Source organism: Rattus norvegicus, chromosome 7 (assembly GCF_021556685.1).
Source record: "Rattus norvegicus strain SHRSP/BbbUtx chromosome 7, alternate assembly SHRSP_T2T, whole genome shotgun sequence".
NCBI classification, from domain to species: Eukaryota; Metazoa; Chordata; class Mammalia; order Rodentia; family Muridae; genus Rattus; species Rattus norvegicus.
The window spans coordinates 105,311,663-105,332,451 of record NC_141540.1 but is presented as its reverse complement, the minus strand read 5'-3'; the positions used below and the strand labels follow the sequence as shown (position 1 = coordinate 105,332,451).

The 20,789-nt window shown below is 49.8% G+C and overlaps 1 protein-coding gene across 4 annotated transcripts in view; it reads left to right on the top strand.

The window, feature by feature from the left end:
* The first annotated feature begins 326 nt into the window (after nt 1-326).
* Nucleotides 327-20,789, top strand: part of Cyrib (CYFIP related Rac1 interactor B) — a 124,970-nt gene continuing 104,507 nt past the window's right edge. For 2 of the 4 annotated variants that reach the window (XM_087556460.1, XM_087556466.1), the window contains exon 1: nt 327-389. The gene's annotated coding sequence lies outside the window, so the exon portion shown is untranslated. 4 annotated transcript variants of the gene reach the window in all.

Genomic DNA, 20,789 nt, shown 5'->3' with positions numbered 1-20,789 from the left:
AGAAGTCCTGGGACGACCATGTGGGTAGCCCAAATCCCCATCTTGCACCGCCTCTGCTCTATTGGTCCCCGTGGGCTTGCACCACTGGACCCTGTGGGTGTTTTTGCCTGGCTCCCGCGGTCCAGGAGCAGCCAGGCAGGTGGCGCCCGAGCCGAGCGCATCTCGACCCCTCATCCCAGGTGAGGGAGGGTCCGCGGGGCCCCGGCGCCCTGGGGGTCGGGCCTAAGCGCCCGGGACTCGCCCAAGGTCACCGGGCGGGCTGGGGCGGGGGCGGCGCGGGGCGGTCCCGGGCGCAGTGACGCGGGGCCCGTGCTGCGGCGGGGCCCGGGCGCGGGGGGCGGCGCGTCGCCGCGTCCTCCTTTTGTGCGGCGCCGGGCTGGGCTGTGAAGGTAAACAGCGCTTCCTCTTCCTCCTCGCCGCCTCTTCCTTTTATAGCGATTTCTGGTCGCGCCGGGGCCGGGCCGCTGCTGCCGCCGTTTGCTGCTGCTGCTTGCCGCTGCGGCGGGGCCGCTCGCGAACCTGCGGCGGGGACGCGCGAGCCGCCGACCCGGAAGCGGCGTGTGTGCACCGCAGGCTCCCGCCGCCAGCTCGCCCGCTCGCCCGCCCGTCGGACAGCCAGGTACGTGCAGGGCGGACCGGGAGCCCGCTGCGGCGCCGCCTTGGTCCACTCGACTGCAGGGAGGGAGGAGGGAGCGCCTGAGGCGCCGAGCACTCCGAGGCTGGGGTGCGGGGTCCGAGTGGCCGTCCCCGGGCACACCCCTCTTGCAGGCTAGGTGAGCGTTGCAGGGCCTGACCCGGGCGCGGAGCTGCCCTCCGCTAACTTCATTTGAGGGGTGGGGGTGTTCCAGGCCAGGCGACTGAATTGAGGAACCAAAAGGGCGAATAGACTTGCACCAGCCTGACTTCCTCCTGCTCCGACCCCCGCCGGCGTTTAAACAGCACTTCCTCTTTGCCCGTTATGTTTTCATCATCATCGTCATCATCATTATCATTTTTATTTTTTTGTAATGGAAGTTTAGTGTTCAGAGATGGAGGCATTTGCAGCCTGCAGGGCTTTCCGGGGGGTCGTGCACACACAGTAGGTCTGGAAGGAACCCGTGTGTCCTCTGAATGTGGGTCTTGTGTCTGGGGTGGGAGGAAAGAGGAACCCGGACTTCCTTTGCAGGCAAGAGCCCTAGGGGGTTGTCTCTGATCCCCACCCTGCCGCTAGAAATGGAGGGGTGGGGGAGGGCTTGAGTGTGAAGGTGGCGCAGCAGGGAGAGTCACGTGGATGTGCACCTCTGTCTAATTCCAGGTCCTGCTACTCACTAGCTTTGTGACCTTGGGCAAGTTGTCTACCTTCTCTGGGTCTTCGGCTCCTTGTGTCTGTAAAATGGGCTGCTTTGAGTTCCAACCTGCAGTAAATGGGACTAGGTTTCCTGGCCTTGAGGTACATGATGGGAATGTCACCTCCCCTTTTATGCCTTCATCCCCTAAGACACGTGCAGGGAGTGCAGGGAGGCTTCCTATAGATAGTTGTGAAATGAATTGGTGGCTGGTAAATTTTGAGAAGTGAGCCCATAGGCTTCCTCATTTTTGCCTTCTTTGCCCTTAACTTCCATCCCATAATCACCAGAGCCATATTTTGTTACCTCAACCTCCAGAAATCCACGGATCCCTGGAGGAAATAGTAACTCCCTCTGAAGAAGCTTCCACTCTGATTTTGATTGAGGCTCTCCCTATTCTTGGAGGGTTGTATTCAGTGTGGATAAAAAGGAAGCTTTTTTTTTTTTTTTTTTTTTTTTTTTGGCTATGGCCAGATGACAGTGGAGGTGGCTGGCAGGGTCGCCAGCTGGAATGATTTCCCAGGCTCCATGTAACTGTGAAGGAGGCTGGGGAGAGGTGGCTTTTCTCCTGTGGTGGAGCCTGCAGAGCAGGTCAACTAGCTAGGCTTTCTTCCTGGGAGGCACTTTGTAATAAGTACACTGTAGATTATGAGTGTGTATGTGTGTGTGTGTGTGTGTGTGTGTGTGTGTGTGTGTGTGTGTGTGTGTGTGTGAGAGAGAGAGAGAGAGAGAGAGAGAGAGAGAGAGAGAGAGAGAGAGAGAGATGTTTGTGCACTTTGGGAAAATTTGAGGAAATGTTGTTTTGTCTGACAGCCATTCCTCCCTCTCCCTTTTCACATCCAAAGCCTTGTGTGCTTGTCTCTGAAGACCTTGGAGGAGGCGATGATATCCCACCTCAGGCCAGCCATAAGCCTGAGAGCAACTGCTACTTGTTTTGTTTATTTCTTGACGTTTTGAGACGGACTCGTACGTGTATCACAGGCTGGCCCAGAACTTGTGGCCAATGTTCCAGGTTCTACTACCTGAGTTCTGAGACCACAGGTGTGTGTCACCGTGTTCAGCTCACTTCCATTCCTATAGAGAGGCAAGCTCCTCCACACAGAGACACCGTTACACATCTCTTGTTAATGCACATGGTGGCTGCAGTCACCTGTGTGGCAAGAGAGAATCTTTCCATTTCCGCCAGACTTGGAGGGATGCCAGGACTCTCAGCCAGGGGAGTGGGTGCAGGATCATGGGCTAAGCCTTGGGGCTGCAAAACTAGCCTGGGCTTCTGGTGGTCCTCTGCATTCTGAATGCCTTTGTGTCTCCTTGACATCTGTGCCTGGTGTATACTGGGAAAGATGTACCTGTTTTTCTGACAGAATGAATAAGAAAGTGATGGCTCCCCCTCTGTGCTCTGTCCTCTGTGCTCTGCCTACATCTCAAGGTCAACATCTGGCCTCAAAGTGACCTTGATGTTCTCTGGTTCTCCCTGAAGTAAAAAGTCAAGGCTCCTAGTCCCTGGCAGGCCTTGCATAATAATCTCTCTTTTTTTTTGCATAATAATCTCTTGCGCAGAAAGGGCTGCCAAGAGACACTGATGACAGGAGATTGTGGCCACATGGTCATCATCTCTGCCATCTCTTTGATTGGAGAGACCACCATTCTTGTGGCTTTGGTGGTATGGGCACTTGGCTATCTTTAACAAATCCACCAGAGGCTGTGCTGTGTAGATTTAAAATGGTTGCATGAACTGGGTGTGGTGGTGCCTACCTATATTGTAACACTGGGGATGTTGAGGCAAGAAGATCACTGGTTCAGGACCAGCCTGCGCTATGTGGTGAGCCGCTGTCTGACACAGCAAACACCTGTAACATCAGTTCATCTGTGTGGTCAGCAGGTAGGCTTACGTCCGTATCACCCTGAAGCCCCCTTTTCCTGCCTGCAAACTGGTGAGCTATTTCCAGCTCATGCCCATAGCTCTGGGTACCCAAAAGCGTAGGATCCGCATTTAAGCCCATTTTTCTCTTGCTCGCACATGCACATCGAAGGTTCTGTGCAGTGTTCTTATCTGTACAATGGGCAGATGAGTTGTGCTCTTGAGTCTGCCTCAGTTATGTGACGGAAGCCCCGAGAACAGGACAATAATGACGATAGCAGTGGCAGACTTACCTAGAGAAACGATTACCGGAGCCCCTCTCTGTTTTAACTGCAGTGAAACTTCCAGAGACAAAGCGGGAGGAGACCAGGGAGGGAGGACTACTAACTTCCCTAACAGGGGGATGTTTTTCATAGGTTGCCAAAGACAGTGTGTGAGCTCTGTGTATCCATAGCCCCGGATACAAGAGGCTCCCCAGTGCATGTTACTCCCACCTCTCTCTCTGGTTCTCTCTCAACCCATCCATCCTCTATGTGCTTGTGACACCCCTCCACCCCTCCCTTATCTTCTAGAACCCGAGTATCTTCTTCCTGTTTTTAGCCAAGACTTGACTTCCCCTGTGTCTCAAGTGGACTCAGTTTAAATTGTTGTTAGTAGAACTTTAGAATTTAGACTTCAGATAGACCAGAAGGCTAGATGGCCTCTGGTTAAAAGATGACTTTTACCTATACCTGACCACCCTATCCCCTACCATCTTTTTCTAAAACCAGAGGCACTGAGGGTGTGGGTTTGGGGGCCAGATTGCCCACATGTACTGCCTATAGGCTGTGTTATCTTGGACAAGGTCCTCTCTCTCTCTGAGGACCCCCTTCATCTGTAGCGTAGAGAGTTATGTGGGCCATCTGGAGGTGGCATTGGGATCAACACAGAGGTTGATGTAACAGTACTGCACACAGTAGGTGCTCAGTAAATGTTTTTGCTTCCTCTCTGTGAGGCTCTTTCTGTCCTCACCTGATGTCACCATCCTGCCTCCCTCTAGTTCTGCTTGGGAAGCAGCTCTGGACTGGCAGGCTATTCCTAGAAAGATCTGGAGTCTGCAAGCACTTGGAAGTCCAAGAGTGTTATTTTAATCCAATTGTTGACCGGCTGGTGTGCGGGCTTCCACTGAATGGGAGATGGTTTTATCAGAGCTTGTCGGGAAGACTAAACGGACGAGTCATCCAGCTTGCATTCTGTCCCATTCATTTCCCCCTCCACTTGTCGAAGGCTTACTAACTGCCATCTGCTCCGTGAATATTGTTCGTAAATATATAAATAATCGAACTCCATGAAGTCTGCTGGAAGAAATGTGGCCGAGAGTGGGTTTTATACTATTTAAGATAATCTGAAACTATTAAAGGAGTTGCAGGGCTAATTTTAAAATAACTGGAAGTGTGTTCAGAAAGGCTCTGTTTGGTGGCAAGAGCTATGTGTTTTTGGAATGTGGGTGAAGAACCTGTGAGTATCACCCTGTTTGTGGGGTGACAGGGTGAGGACAGCTCCATCCGAGGGACAAGGACCAGTGCCGGGATTTAAAGCTAGTGTGTGAGCACTGACTGGGCATCCTTGAGACTCAGAAGGGCTGTGAAGGAACCCAGGCCTTGATACCCTTTAGAGTATATGCATTTGAGGTCCCAGTTTGTCTTCCATGGAAGGTTCCAGAAGGTTACTAGACCAATCTCTTTTTTAAAAAAATTATGGGGGCTGGGGATTTAGCTCAGTGGTAGAGCGCTTACCTAGGAAGCGCAAGGCCCTGGGTTCGGTCCCCAGCTCCGAAAAAAAGAACCAAAAAAAAAAATTATGTATTAATTACACATGGTAATGGGTTTCATTATGAAATTTCCATATGTGTGTCTGTATATGTGTACGTACACACACACACACACACACACACACACACACACACACACACACACACAGATACACACTTAAAGGTCTTTTTGTTCATTTTAGTGACCCGGTCAGTTTAATTAGGATTGTATACTGGAGAACCAGCACGCCTCCCTCCTCCCACAATCTTAAACTGCCTGTAGTTTCGGCCCATTCAGTGAGAGGTGGGGCTGTGTGAGCTTCTCCCCTTTCATGGCAGGATGTTGATGGCCCACTCTTATCCAGGTCTAGGCCACATCATGTCCAGAAGTCAGTGTTCCCCAGCACTCTACCCGATCCACTTGCTCTTCCGTACCTTCTGCCCTCTTTCCTATGCTATTCCCTAAGGCTAGACTCTTTAGGGAATGGCTGTAGTGAGTCCTATTAATGCCTGCAGTTTGAGAGAACTCATCTGAGAGGAGTGGTTTCCAGGCTTGAGTGTGGCCAAGTCACTTGGGGCTTAGCCTACAACCCTTGAGAAAACTGGGCTGCCTGAGAGGTTATGATGCCTCTGGTCTGTGAGCCACACAGACTTGGCATCCCTCCCACCTCACTGTCCAGGCCACAGGGATGCAAACCTGAATCGTGACCCTGTAGGTTCCCAAGGCAGCTAGTAGCAGAGGCAGGCGTGTTGAAAACACATCGTTAAATGCTGAGACCCAGGATAGACCTCGGTCTAGTACAGTACACTAGAGTGGGAGCGACTGATGGAGAAGGAAGATTACCTGTCAGCGAGGGTCTTCTCAGCTCAGGAGAAACCAGAAGGTCTAGCAATGATTGATACAGGGAGTGGGGTGGAGAGAGTGTAAACAGATTGTAGATCTCATAGAGTCTGAGTAGGACCTCTTTGAATTTCTAGAGTTACAACTCAACCCTGTCCTCTCATTTAAACTGACAAGGCAGTGAGGACCTAGAGGCAGAAGACATTCTCAAGAGGCACAGTCAGGGCCATGAGTCAAGGCCTTCTGGCTGCAAAGCTCAGCTTCTCCTCTGGCCCACTGTCCTAGCTGTCCCCTGCCCCTGATGTTCCCAAGATGGAAAGAGCAATAGCTTTGAAATCATCCTGTGGTATATGATTAGGGTAAGGGGGACACAGTGGAGGGAGGGCTCCATATTTACTCATTTGCTAGGAGTCTTATGCCATTGACCTTGTATGACCACTTTGAATTTCTAGGATTTAAACTGGACCCTGGCTCTGCCACTGTACTGTGTGGGCAGGTCACATCATGGCACTGAACACAATGGTGCCTGAGAAAGCTGCGCTGATGTCCCTGATTCCTTGGGATACCTATACCTAGTAAAGCATCTGCTCTAGCAATGCCCCCTTCTGGGGGACAGACAGAAAGCCAGGTTCTTGTAGATCAGAGATGGCTGTGAATTAATGTTCTTATCTGATGGGTGACTTTACGGACCACCAGATGCTCGGCAGAAGAGGTTAGCATCTTCGAGGGGGGCCGGTGGTGGAGTGAGAAACGAGTCAGTGCAGCCGGGATGCCTGGGTTAGACCTGACTCTGACTGAATGCTATCTTCTTGCAAGTTGTGTGACCTTGCTTGGCACCTCAGTCCCCATTTCTCAGCCTGTTGTAGCTCTTTGAAAAACGTTTCCATGAGCTAGGCTGGGGGTTGCTCATCCAGGTGCTGCTATCATTTGAGTCCCTGGTTCGTACAGTGCCCCCAGGGCTAGGATTCAGAGCCTGGGAACCTGGGAGGAGGAAGGTCTGCACTGCTGACATCTTCCCCAGCCCCAGCTGTGTTCAAAACCAGAGTGAAGTAGGACGTAGAAGACAGCGTGGAAGTGAAACTTGGGTGGTCCCATCCCGCAGTGTCCGCCCTGCTTTCCTGAACCAGGCTCCTCTGTACTGTTCTGTAACTTTGGGCACCAAAGCCCAGCAGGAATACAGGCAGATCTAAGAGGCTTTCGAAGGGAGTGACTCATCGGACGGCGATCCTGTGTGCTCTGAAATGTGTTTTCCAGCCGTTCCTGAACACGTGTCCACAGCTCACCTGTTTATGACGGAGGCCTGAGATCTCTCCTGCCATTCAACAAACTAATAAAGCCAGTAGCTGCTGTGCCTGCTCCATGCCCGCGATGCTCTCCCGTGGGGGAACAGACAGTGTCTGGTGGCCACTCACACAAGTCCCTATGGGGCTTGAGGAGGGAGTTTGGGTTTGTTTCTTCTGGCTGACCCAAGCCCAGCCTAGTTATCTTCATTCAGGTGCCAGGGACCAGGAAGGCGGCTCTGGTGAAAGCTCTCGGATAGCAGATAGCGTGTAGCGCATGTGTATTATGCCTTTTGAGTTTGGGTAGCCTGTCTCCTAGTCACTTGGTGAGGCAGATTGGATTTAAAAATCGAGACAGCATAGAGCCTAATAAGGAGGGCAGGAGCTCAGACATTCCACGTCATCGTTGGTGCCCACTTCTTTCTCACCTCCTTCCAGAGACCTGTAAATGTAATTCAGGAAGTATGGATACCCCACCAGGAGCAGCGGCTTTCCTGGGAGGGTTTCTCCCCAGCCTCCTGGAGAATAGTTAGTCAGAGAGTACCCCACTCCTAGGTTGGCTATGACTGTGAGTGGCTCACCAATCCTGGGTTCCTTATGGCTGGGCTAATTGATGTGCAGAAGGTTTTGGTAAAGGTGGGGAACTGACCATGGGAATAAGACTGCTGGAGTAGTGGCAGTGCTTGCGCGTGCGTGAGTGCGTGTGAGTGCGTGTGTGTGTGTGTGTGTGTGTGTGTGTGCCTGTGCCTGTGCCTGTGCCTGTGCCTGTGCCTGTGCCTGTACAGGTATGAATCACAGGAGGTGTAATTTCACAATTATCCCTAATTTGGCTAGGCTGGCTGGCCACTGAGCCTCAAAGATCTGCCTGTCTCTGCCTCCTGGCATTTTTCCCCATATTCTAACTCTTTATTGATTATTGTTTTACTTACATGTCAAATTTGTCCCTTTCCTAGTTTCCCCTCTGTAAACTCCCCATCCCGTCCCCCTCTCCTTTGCCTTTAAGAGGGTACTCCCCCACCCACCCACACACACACACATGCCTCACTTCTCATCCTCTTCTTTGTGGCATCAAGCCTCCACAGGACCAAGTGCCTCCCCTCCCAATGATGCCAGCTAAGGCAGGTCTCTGCTACATATGTAGTGGGAGCCATGGACTGGCTCTTTGGTTGGTGGTTTAGTCCCTGGGAGCTCTGGGTGGTCCAGTTACTTGATACAGTTGTTCTTCCTATGGGGTTTCAGTTCCTTCAGTTCCCTCAGCCTTTCCCCTAACTCTTCCATTGGGGTCTCCAGGCTCAGTCCAGTGGTTGGCTGTGTGTGCATCTGTCTTAGTCAGACGCTGGTGGAGCCTCTCAGAGGACAGCCATACTAGGCTCCTGTACGCAAGCGATTCCTGGCACCAGCAACAGTGCCGACACTTGGTGTCTGCTATGTTTTAAATGTGGGTTCCAGGGATCAAACAAAGGTTCTTTACCTGCTGAGCTAACTCGATAGCCTCTAGGATTCCTCTTGACACTTTGTTGATTTGGTGGGATTTGTAACTGCAGTGTGGTCACATACTGGTGTCTCTGCAGCCTGTGACAATCACCCCTCACAGGTGAGAAGGGCAGAGAAAGAAGGGCTCACGGTTCTGGTGGGAGTGTGTGAATCTGAGTGGTGGATAGTGGGGTTTGTACACAGGTCCATGTGTGTCTGCGCTCAGAAGGCAGGTCTGGGATTCATACACACTCCTTTATACTCCACCTACTAGTGCTCCACCTACTCGCCACTAGAACTTGCCGGAATTGTCTGTGTATGTGTTCTTTCGGCAGCATTTCATCCCTTTGCTCACGTCCGGGGTGTGTCAAACCTGCCTGGAGGGAGGCCAGGATATTTCAAAAGATGATTTTTAAATGAACTTATTTTGGGATATATATCTATATCTATACATACACACACATATATACATGTACATATATATGTATATATGTGTGTGTATGTGATGTATATATGTGTTTGTGTGGTATATGTGCATGTGTTTGTGTGTGTGTGTGTGTGTGTGTGTAAACCTGTGGTTGACATCAGGTGTTTTTCTTGTCCCCCCCCCCCCTTATGTTTTAGACTGTCTCTCAGTGGACCTGGAGCTCACTAAATGGCTAGACTTGCTGGCCAGTGAGCTGAGGCTCTGTCTGTGCCTGCTCACCAGTGTTGAGGTTACAGAAGTAGCACTGGTGGGGTTCTGGAAGTCCATGCATGCATACGTGTCAGGGAGTTTACTGTTTGAGCCATCTTCCCACACCCACTTAAAATATTGTTTTAAAGATAGCCTCATGTATCTCAGGATGACTGCAAATTCTGTAGTTGAGATAACTTTAATCCCCTGATCCTCCTGTCTCCACCCCCACCCCCAACTATAGGGATGTCAGACATGTGCTGCTCAGCTCACTCTGTAGGTTTTACTTTATGGGGTGCTAGAGATCGGAACCCAGGGCGTTGTGCATGCTAGACAAGCACTCTGCCAACTGATCTACACCCCCCAAACCCAGAAGCCCAACTTAATTTTTTTGTTTTGTTTTGTGTTTGTTTTTTGTTTTTGAGACAGTGTCTCAGTGTGTAGCCCTGTCTGTCCTGGAACTGACTATGTAGAAAAGGCTGGCCTCAAACTGCTTCCCAAGTGCTTGGATTAGAAGCACAGGCCACTAATTCAGGGATAGTATCCTTATTTTTAAAGGTCACTCTCAAGAGGTGCTGAAGCCTGGTCCTTGATGCCCAACAGTGGTTTGACAGTTTGGACTGATCCATTACCCTTTACAGACGTCTCAGAGTCTGCATTGCTGGGATTGGTCCATCGGCCTGAGATAGGAAAAACCCTAAAGGTCACCAGGTATCTTCCCCAGCCTTTATCAGGCCATTGCCCACACAGGAAATAGGATGACTAAGTCCTGAGCCTTGGGCCAGACAGTGAAAGAGGAAGTGCTTCCCCTTGGGAGGGGACTGACCCTGGGGGCTACTGTCCCAGTGTTGAGAGGAGAGTGTCCCCACACAGTGTGACCCCATCCCTCTTGGTGGGCCTCACTCTGATTCTCTTCCAGAGTGGTACCTGTTCAGACATGTGACCATGGTCCAGGGAGGTGATGCAAGTTTCCCAGTATCATACAGGAGTTTGAAAATCATAAATGAGTTCCCAGGCTAAGCCCTGTGGAGGGTCATGCGGCCAGTGCATGGCTACAGGAAAAGCCAGTTCCCTTGACTAGACTGTCCTGGGGAAGTGGCGTATGAAGCTAGCAGTCTTATGTGTGACCATCGGCCTGGAGTACTATTGTCTGCTGTTATTTGAGACAGGCTGGTTTTCTAATAGCCTCCAACGGACAGCCCTCGCTTAAGACCCAGCACACTAAAGAAGAGGAGTCCTGACTAACGAGAGTCACGTCCTCACCGTGGAAGAGTGGAAGTCGGCCCAGCAGGCAAAACTTGACAGAGACAATGATTTCTTACCTAGTCCTCCCCACACATGGTTTGCACACAGCGCTGAGACCAGAGACTGCGGAGTGAGCTCCACACTTGAATGTATGGATTGAGCTGCAGGAGACAGGACACACTTGGGGACAGCACCTGGGAACCAAGGAAATGGGTCAGTGAGGAAGAAAGGGTGCTGCTGAGTTTGAATCCCAGCACCTGTGTGAAAAACCGGGTGTGTCCTGGTACACACCGTGGGCAGCACGAGGGGTCACTGGGGCCTGCTGGCAGCTAGCTGAGTTCAAAGTTCACTGAGGGACTCTGATTTAGAAATAAGGCAGAAAGAGGACAGTAGAATCCTTGGTATCCTCTGTGCACATAGACACATACACAGAGATAGATACATACATAAACACACGCAGACAGATACGTGAACACACACCAGCAGCAGCACCAAGTATGAAAAAAAAAGCAAGTACAGATGAATACATGTCACATATGAACAAGAATACATGTATGTGCTGTTTGCAGTTTCCATTGTATTTGTTCATATTTCTTTATTTTGAGGTGCTAGGCATAGAATCTGGGGCTGTAGGATGTTATTATGTCAATTACCTATCACTGTTCCAAATTTACTCTTCCTCCCTCCCTCCCTCCCTCCCTCCCTCCCTCCCTCCCTCCCTCCCTTCCTTCCTTCCTTCCTTCCTTCCTTCCTTCCTTCCTTCCTTCCTTCCTTCCTGATGTTGGGGATTGAACTCAGGTAAGAATTGCTCTACCACTGAGCTAAGTCAATAGCACCCCCCCTTTTTTTCTCTGTTGCAGGGTCTCATGTAGCCCGGGCTGGTCTGCAGCTCACACTGTGTAGTGAGGATGGCCTTGAAGAGCTGATCCCTCTGCCTGCACCCCTGAGTACTAGAATTATAACCCATGTTCAACCATACTCAGTTTCTTGGGTGGTAGAACTCAGGGCTTCAGGTGTTTTAGGTCTGTAGTCGACCAGCTGAGTCACAGCACAATCCCCACCCACTAAGGTTTCTTAATGAATAGAAAGAATTAAACAAACAAACAAACAAACAACTAGTCCGAGTGCATTTGAACTGGCTTAAGCGAGCAAGGTTTGCCCGTTGCGACACACTGAGGACATGTGCCGTGTGTGCTGAGTTCTGCGGGAACCCAGGGTGGGTTGTGTTGGTTTGTTCTGCCTGTCCTTTGTTACCCCAGGGCTGGAGTCTGATGGTCTTTCAGGAAGGTTTTAGGGGTTCTGGCTATCTGGTGCGGGACATAGGGGACAAGAGGAGTGACCTCTCTGGACTAGGCAAGACTTGACTTCATGTTTTTGAATGAAGAAGTCTGTGTCACACAGTGAGTATGTGGTTATTCTCTCCCCGTCTTGGAGTTGATCTGAAAGCAGTGGCATAGGGGGCACTTGCGCTTGGTCCCCAAGGTCCCGGTCCAGTAGGACTACGCTTTGTTCCAGCAACTTCTTAGAGACGCAGTTTGGAGTTTCAGAAGTGGGGAGACCATGTGTATGCTCCTGGCTTGCCTTCTGACCTCCCCTCCGAAGGGCTGAATGAATGTTCCCTGGCCTCTCTTCACCATGGGGAGTGTGGCCTGAACGCTTCTCTCTCCCAGTGTAAGCTCCTCTTTAGCTTAACACTTTCCACAAAACAAGGAGCCTGGTCTTTTGTATCCCCCTTTCCCACCTTACGTGGCTTTGAGGAAGGGCATCTTCTTAAGTCCATCTTCTGGAGTTGTCACCAATGTCTTGTGGGTCTCCAGGCAGGAAGGAGAGCTGGGGAGCACCAAGGATCACCTGAGTTGGTTGGTAGAGAAAGACCTGGTGCTGTGAATAGTGTCGGTGTATGGAGGCTCTCTTGCTGGTCTCTGGCAGTGTCTTGGAATGACACTTCTGCATACTGCAGGGACTGATATCAGGAGCTAACCATTGTTAGAACCTTTGGTCTGCTGACTCACTTTTGGGAATGTCTCCTAAGGACATAGTAGCAAATACAGGAAGAATGTTGTCTGGAAACCTTGGGCTCAGCTGTTACCTGTACATCTTGAATAGTGATGACAGTGTCTGACAGGGCCAGAGTCTTGTCACCTGTGGCCACAAGGTTGGAATGGACATGGGGCTTCTGGGAGTCAGGACCACAGAGGATATGGAAAAGTTGTCAGTGTTTGGTAGGAAAAGGCCTGAGGGAAATACACACAAATGGTGTCAGAAGGTCTGACGGGGCTGAGAATCCAAATGAATTTCTGGTTTTTGCATATTCTCAGTCATGTGATTGCATCCTGTTCTCTTTTTCCCTTCCCCTTTTCTTCCATCCCCTGGCCTCTCCTCTCCTTTTCCATGAATCCCAGCACTTTACCATTTCCAGGGTAAAAACCCGTCAGTCAAAAATTACTGCATTTATTTATTTTTACTTATTTTATGTGATTGTGTGTCAACGTGTGTGTGTGTGTGTGTCCTGGATTGTCAGACTTGGTGGCAAGCACCGTTTCTCTCTGGCCCAGCATTCCAATTAATATGAAACTTAGTCTCGTTGAGGTCTGGTGACACTATGAGCAGACAGCTGGTCTGTTTTGAATGATTGCCACCCTGGGTCAGCCTCCCCTAGGTCTACGCAGACGTTTCCATTTCATGGGGGACTTTTCTAGAATCACTTTGCTTCTTCCCAGTGAGCAGCTGGTAGGATTGATGGAATCTAGAGGTACCCGGTTCAGTAACGGTCTTAAAATCATGTAGAAACTGTTTTTTGACAAAAAGGAGTGACAGCCACTGACAAAACAGTAGCAGAGGGTTTTCTGTCTGTAAGAGCCAAGGTGAAAGGAAGTTGGCTGGGTGGCAGGCAAGATCGGTGACCTCGGCCTTCAGGTGTCTCTCCAGCACCAGGACTCTGCGCTCTGGGATGTTTGGGGATGTGTATGTATGCCTTTCCGAGCAGACCAGAAGGAGGAGACAGCTGAAGGTGCCCCCACAGGGGCCATTCCGTGCTGTGTGGAATTGCAAATTCCCAGACATTCCATGGTATTTTAAATGGCATCTTCTCAGACTTCTGTGTCTGTCATGCGGCCCACTTGTCATCTCTGCCTGTGTCTCAGAGGGAATAATCGGATTTAAAAATGCCTCAGACATTTTAAATTTCCGTTTTCCAGTATTGAAGGTTGTCTTCGGGGCCTTGTGTTTGTTGGGTGGGACCTTTTTATTTAAAGGAATGGAACAGAGCAGCCGAGGTTCTGGGTGCCTACTTTATGTCTGGTGAACAAGTGTACACACATGGTGAACAAGTGTACACATTCCATTTCTGCTTTGGTTGGACAGTTCAAATTAGTGCCTTTTAAATATCTATCTCAGCCTCCTCTGAGATTGTCCCTCCTTCCTCCTTTTATTTCCTCTTTCTTTCTATTCATTTTGAGTTTCACTATGTCTTCCAGGCTGGTCTGGAATTCACTGTGCAGCTGACCTTGGATTCCATCCTGAGTCTCCTCAGTGCTGGGGTCACAGAGTAGGACACCACACACACGTTGTTGTCATTGTCGTTTTCCCTGTAGGATAGATAGGGCCGTGCTCATGGTAGACGTGCTCTACACCGAGCTACGTCTCTGCCATAGACTTACTGTTTTCACGTGTATGTGTTTTTGTGGTAGAGCTCCTGTGTTAGGACCCTGAGGAGGTATTGAGTTATCCCATATCCAGAAAAACCCCTGTTTTGCCCTTGGGTGGTTAGTATTGTCAACTTGATTACACTTGAAATGGCCTAGGAAACAGGTCTCTGGGCATGTCCTTGAAGTCACCTCCACAGAAGAGGGAAGACCTCTTCCGAATGTGGATGGCACTGTGCTATAGGCTGAGATAGCACCAGCATTGACATCCATTCATGACTCTGGGAGCTGCCTGCTGTGAGGCAGAACACCCCCGCCCCTCCCCCACCCCCTCCTACCCCTCCCCCACCCCTCCCCCACCTCCACCCTCACCCCCACTGCCTTCCTTAAATTGCTTTTCCCAGGTGTTTTGTCACATCAAGAAGGAAAGTAGTAGTTATACTCACTGTTTGCTGGTCTCTCCTGGCCTTGTGCTCTGTCCTCAGCACCTTTGAGAGGAAGTGAGATGACCCTGGCTGTGCTGAAACGAATGGTGAAATGCTTGCCATGCCTGAGCTGAGTCGGGCAAGCTCCCCTCTCTTCAAGGAAGAAGATGGAAGGTGGAAAGAAAACTCAGACGGTGGAGAGTAGAGCAGCACTCAGCAGCTCACTGCATCCCTACCCAAACTGCAGAATTCCATGAGCTCAGCAAACCCCTGCTGGCTGCCCATCTGCTGGGAAGCATTTGCAACGTGGCTTGGTCATGGGGAGCCTCGGAAGCCAAGGCAGGACCAAGATGGGCTTAATGACTGAGTCTGTCCATCTCTGAGGGTGCTGGGCACATCCGAGCCTCAGCTCTGCCTGTGCCACACGCACTATCGCACTATCGTTAGCTGGGTTATTGGTTCTGAATGTTGTTTCTTGACGGGGATGAGGTGGAGTGTGTGTTCCTCACAGGAGGCCCTTAATTACTGTCCCCGCCCGCCTCCAACTATATGCAAGGGTGCTGTTATGTTGCCCACCATAGGGTGTGGCTGCTGTGTCTGTCACAGGGGAGTCTTTCTGTTCTTTCTTCCAGTGTCCTCAGTGCCACATGGGTCTCACACATGGGATGAGTCCTCTGTAGTGTGAATAATTGAGAGTTCGCTCTAGGAACAGGCATCTATGAATAGACGTGCCTGAAGAATGCGGTGTGCCAGGTTTGAGTTGAGCCGAGTGTTGTCAGCACTGAATTGAAAATGAGCTTCTTGGCCTGTGTTCTCGGTGGTGACCAAGCACTAAGTCCCCAATCTTAAGAACAGAAAGAAGGAAGCCAAGAGTCCAAAAGGGGCTTAGAAGCAAGCATCACAGAGCAGCTCATATCCACAGTGTGTGCTTGTGTTTTGGCGCCACTCTAGTAAACACCACTGAGGTCAGGCTTACAGGGGGCCACGGTTCACGAGTACTTGAGGAAGCATTTTAGAAAATTGAAAGTTGAAAGATTTGTTGGAAGCCGCATGGCTGGTCTGTGCCAGAGTGGGGACGTATTTCCTTAGGCCTGGCTCTTGTCGAGGTCCCCATGTGAATTACAGGCAGGGATGGGGGGAGATTTGAAGAGTAATGGCAAAGCCACAGTTTAGTGGGAAGAACATTTTAAGGAGATAGGAATATTTTCCTCTTTACTCTGAAGTCCTGTGGACTGCCTGGTACTCAAAATTAGCCTGTCCACAAGGTGGCTGTCGACCCTCTCCTAACTCCTCCCTGTCCCTTGCCTATTTGAGCATTTTCTCCTTTGTGTGACACTAGGTTTCCTCCTAAGATCCTAGAAGCCACATGGAGCTGAGCTGTGTTGTTCAGGGAACTGAAAGTCAAGGTGGGATGGGGCAGAAGTAGACGTGTCTCCTTGCTGAATGAGGACTCTTCTGCCTTCTGATGGCTGGTCCTCCTCCCCATCCATAACCCCCATGCAGAAGGAACTCTGCTAAGTTCTCTAAGTGCTGGTCCTTGAGGTAGATTCTGAGTGGTGTTGTTCTTGGGACCTAGAAATTCTCAGGCTTCTAGGATAGTGTGAGATATTCAGAAGGAAGTAGATATTATGGTGGAAGTCCCCATGTTCCCTTCTCCTTTCTTAGATCTTAGGAGTGATATATGGCCTGGGGTCATGGGTGGAGCAAACCCATGCTGTGGAGACGAGTCTGCACTCCATGTTCTGTTTTTTCCATGTTTATAATCAAGTATGAAGATATGCCCAAGCTTGGGTTAGCAGCAAGGATAACAGTTATTAAGCAGAGGAGACAGATGCTAACTTCAGATGGTCCCAGACTCAGGGACATATTGCTGTGGACACATATAAACTGCTAAAATGGTGAGTAATTTATAACAAAGCAATGACCTTTGCAGTCTTTGTCGTCATTGTCATCCTCCTCAGATCCTATGTAGTCCAGGTTGGCTTTATAAATTCACTATGTAACTAAGGGTAGCCTCGAACTTCTGACTCTCTGAGACAACAGATGTGCTACTATACCTGCTGTAATGTTTGAGTTGACTATAAACTCGACAGAAATTGACATCACCTAGGAAACAAGCCTTGTCTAAGAGATTATCTTGGTTAGGTTAATTGAAGTGGGAAGCCCTACCCTGAATGTAGGCGGCATCATCCTCTAGGCTTGGGTCCTGGACAGCACAGAAAAGAGCGAGCCAGCTATTGTGAGCCATTCATCATAGGACCATACTCATCCTTGAATAAGTAACTAGCATTCATGTTTTGTAGGGTGTTAAGGATTGGACCTGGGGATTTGTGCAAGCACTCTGCCAACAGAGCTTCATCCCAATCGTGTGCACAACTAAAACATCAAGAAGTGCAGGGACATGGTAGATGGAGGGTATGTGGTGGAGGGTAGAGAAGAGAGAGGTGGGTGGGGAGAGAGAGAGGGCTATGACTTGGCTACCTGGGAACTATCCTTTGTTGTTTTGGTTTTTTTTTTTTTTTAACTTAAGTTGGCGGTGGATGTAAGAGATGATATTTTTACACATGGTTTTTGTATGTCTTAGATATTTTACAGTAAAAAAAAATTAAAATAGAGCTGTGAACAGGAACTCATCTGGAAACTGCTCATGAAGGGTATATATGTAGCCAGACACAGATGAACCTCCCTGTGTACTTCTGGCCATGCTCAGGGCTTGCCAAAGTCACTCAGGAACGGTGGAACCAAACTACCTGGAGGATTGGGGAGGAGATCATAAAGAAAGGAACTGACTTTGAAGGTCCGTGCTGGGAACTGCAGTTCATAGAGAACAGCTGGTGTGACCACAGATGGCATTTGATGAGTTACAGGTGGATCTTGTCAGAGACATAGTAGCAGTCCTTCCGTAGTTCCTTGACTGGAAGCCAGAGAGGCTTTGATGAACAGGGAGCTACTTCACTATAGAATTAAATCCCAGACAATTGCCAGAAAGTCCCTTGAAGTGTTTGGGGGCCCCAGCAGAGCTGGGCTGGTGGTGGGCAGGCTGAGAAAAATGGGCTTGTATAGAAACGAGGCAACATGGCTCGCTGAGCATCTTGGGGTGGCTATTGTCTGGCGTGAGAGGCCATCTGGGACACTGCTGCCTGGCCTGGGGCTGGGAGGCATCAGCAGAGCCAAACCCTGTGTTCAGTGGCTTGGGGAGTAATGTATATTCAAGATGGTTTGCTCTGAATACATCACAGAGCCAAGGAAAGCCCTCGGGAGCGGGATGAAAGCAGTGATGGGGAATTTCATCAGTGCTTAATCAAAGGCATTGATTGTTTTCTGGGCCTTGTGCTTGCCCTCTCATTGTTGTCTTTATTTGTGGAAACTTGTTCATTATGGTTTCATTAAGGCCGGCCCTGGGCGCCACCCCTCTGAAGCTCCCTTTGATGTCTGGGAAGCCATCCCTGTCCTTGGGGAATCCTTCAGCCTCCTGGCTCCTGGACTTCTTGGCCATTCATTGCAATCTAGGCCACAGCCACATGTTTCAGAAGAGTAGTGCTCCATGCTGCCCCAGAGTGGAATGAAGAAGAACCAATGTTGTGGGAGGCAGTCTCTGTGAAGGACCCTCGCTGTTACCTAGGACAGGGTCCTGTCAGGAGCCTGAGGTCCCTAGATATAAGGTGGCCTCAGCTTTTGGACTCTTTCGTGGCTTCATCTTTGGGGGTCCTAACATGAGTTCTTCCTCCGTAGGCAGTTCTATAGGAGTTTGAAATGCTGTCTTGGCATGCCAGGGGACCACCTGGTGGCAGGCCGGCGAAGGAAGCCACATTGGCTGCATCCTCCTCCTGGCCCAGAACAGAGAAACTTTGTACACATCTCCTGCCAGGGAGCAATTAATTTGCAGGAAGTGATGGTTTGCATTTACCCTGGCAACATAGCACCGAGTTCACTCCTGGGCCTCAGCCTCTTGCAAGTTATGCTGTCAGGATTGAAAATTCACAGCATCTCCTGATTTTATTAGCTAGTTCTGCCCTACATTTCATCTGCTTTCTCTTAAACACTTTTTTTTTTTGTGGGTCTGTGTTTATCGACCCTGAATAAACACACATCCCAAACTTTAATTAGGAAGCTGCAGCAGCCAAAAGGGAAGTTGGCACTGTTTCTCTTCTTGGGTGACTCTTGACAGCAGGGGAGACGAGAGCCCCGCCCCGCTGTGGGAATTCTGGCGGACCGAAGGATGTGCCCTCTGCCTTCTCCACAGGCTGTGTGCCTGTGTCAGCTGAAGCCACATCTTGAGTAATTAATTCACTTGGCAGGTTCCGGGCTCTGTCCATTTGTTCAGTATTCATTTTTAAAAGTTTATTTATTATTTTTTTTTAAAAACAGGGTTTCTCTGAGTAGCCCTGGATGTCCTGGAACTCATTCTGTAGACCAGACTGGCCTCCTCTCAGAGATCTGCCTGCCTCTGCTTCTTGAGTGCTGGGATCAAAGGTGTGTGCCACCACTTTCCAGCAAGCTTAGTTTTTTTTTTCTTTTACTATAGTATATGTATGTGTGTGTATATATGTATATATATGGCACATGGGGGGCACACATGCCATGTAATGTACATGAAAGACAGAACAATTCTTTTGGAGTCAGTTCTTTCCTTCTACCTTCCAGCACCTTGGTTCTGGGATGGAACTTGAGTGCCAGGATTGTACAAGTGCCTTTACCTGCTGGGCATCTCAGGGGCCCAATTTACCATACAGACATATACTGCCTGTCAATCACTCTGACCCCTTCCCCTTCATCTCCCCTACACAGGTAATAAATCTTAAAACATTTCATGGCATGTATGAGTGTGTCGTGTGTGCATGCTCATGCCTGTGGAGGTGGGAGAACAGCCCATGGGAGTTGGCTCTCTCTATCATGTGGGTTCCAGGGTCAAACTCATGATCCTTCTGCCTCAGCTTCCCAATGCTAGGATACACACATGCCACTGATCCCAGCACCATTTTTTTTTAATTTGCAGAACATCATTAAAAAGTACTCAGGGGAGGGTTACGGATGCGTTTTGTCCCCAACAGTAAATTGATCACAGGAGGTGGATGGCTTTGATCCCTGGGGGAAGGGACCCTCAGTGCTGGCTGGAAGGAGAGTTGGTCTGGAGTCTGATATTAGCACCTCAGCCATTTTGCTAACAAAACCATCTTGGGCAAGTCTTCTAAGCTGAGACACATTTCCTGTTCTGTAAACTCAGGGAGGGAGGGAACAAGCATACAAGGGCTATACCTTCAGAGTCTTCCTGTTCTTTCCTGCTGGTTTCTGTTTCTCATGATCTCCCATGTTACTGCATGAGGGCCTGGGATTACAGCAGTGTCTGGTCCAGGTGAGTGAGTGATCCCCTCAAATCAGGATGCTTCAGTGGAAAACTGGAGGGCAGTGGTAGGGGTCTTCCAGCCTTGGGAGGACTGGAGGGCACTAGGTCTAGGGTAAAGGGGAAGACCTATTAAGGAGGACTTCAAACAAATGGTGTCAGTGGCATCAGGGCTGTGTCATGTATTCCCAGCTTTACACAGTCTTAGCAAAGTACATCAGAAATGGAGGCAAAAGTGTTTTATAAACAGGAAGATGTGGTGCCTTAGCAGTGTGGCTATGAGAGCTGTGGAAGCACCTAACAAATGCTGTCCCAGAGCCTCCAGTACACTGGGCTTTGGGACACCCTCTACCTCAGGACCCCCTAACCCCAATCTTTGGCACACAGACTGCCCAGGACTTGCCATTTATAGCCTACCCAGTCATCAACCTTTCCTATGAGGGTCTTCTGTATAGCCACGTAGCCTTGTCCTCGGGACCATGGTTCTAGGGCTGCTGACTGAGTAGGTGGTAACTCACTGGGATGTGAAGGCAGAGAAGTGGGGTAACCCTCCATTGCAATCAGCATCCCTGCAAAGGAAACCTCCTTTTAGTCCTTCTGCCACCACTAAGAGGCTGGAGGTTGGGCATGGCGCCCAGTTCTGTGAAACCCTAGTCTCCAGCATGGCAGCCCAATACTCCTGCATCATTTTCAGAATGAAAGAAAGGAAGAATGGCTACGTGAACTGTGTGTAGGTAACAGCAGTTAAGTTCTCCAGAAAGTAGCTGCCCTGGAGGTCAGAGGAGAGGCTCTTTCTGGAAGTGATCTTTTCATACCACTGGAGGTGTTTTGAAATAGCCAGAACTTCAAATTCTGCTTCATGCTTGGTCTCTGTGGTGAGTGATGGAGA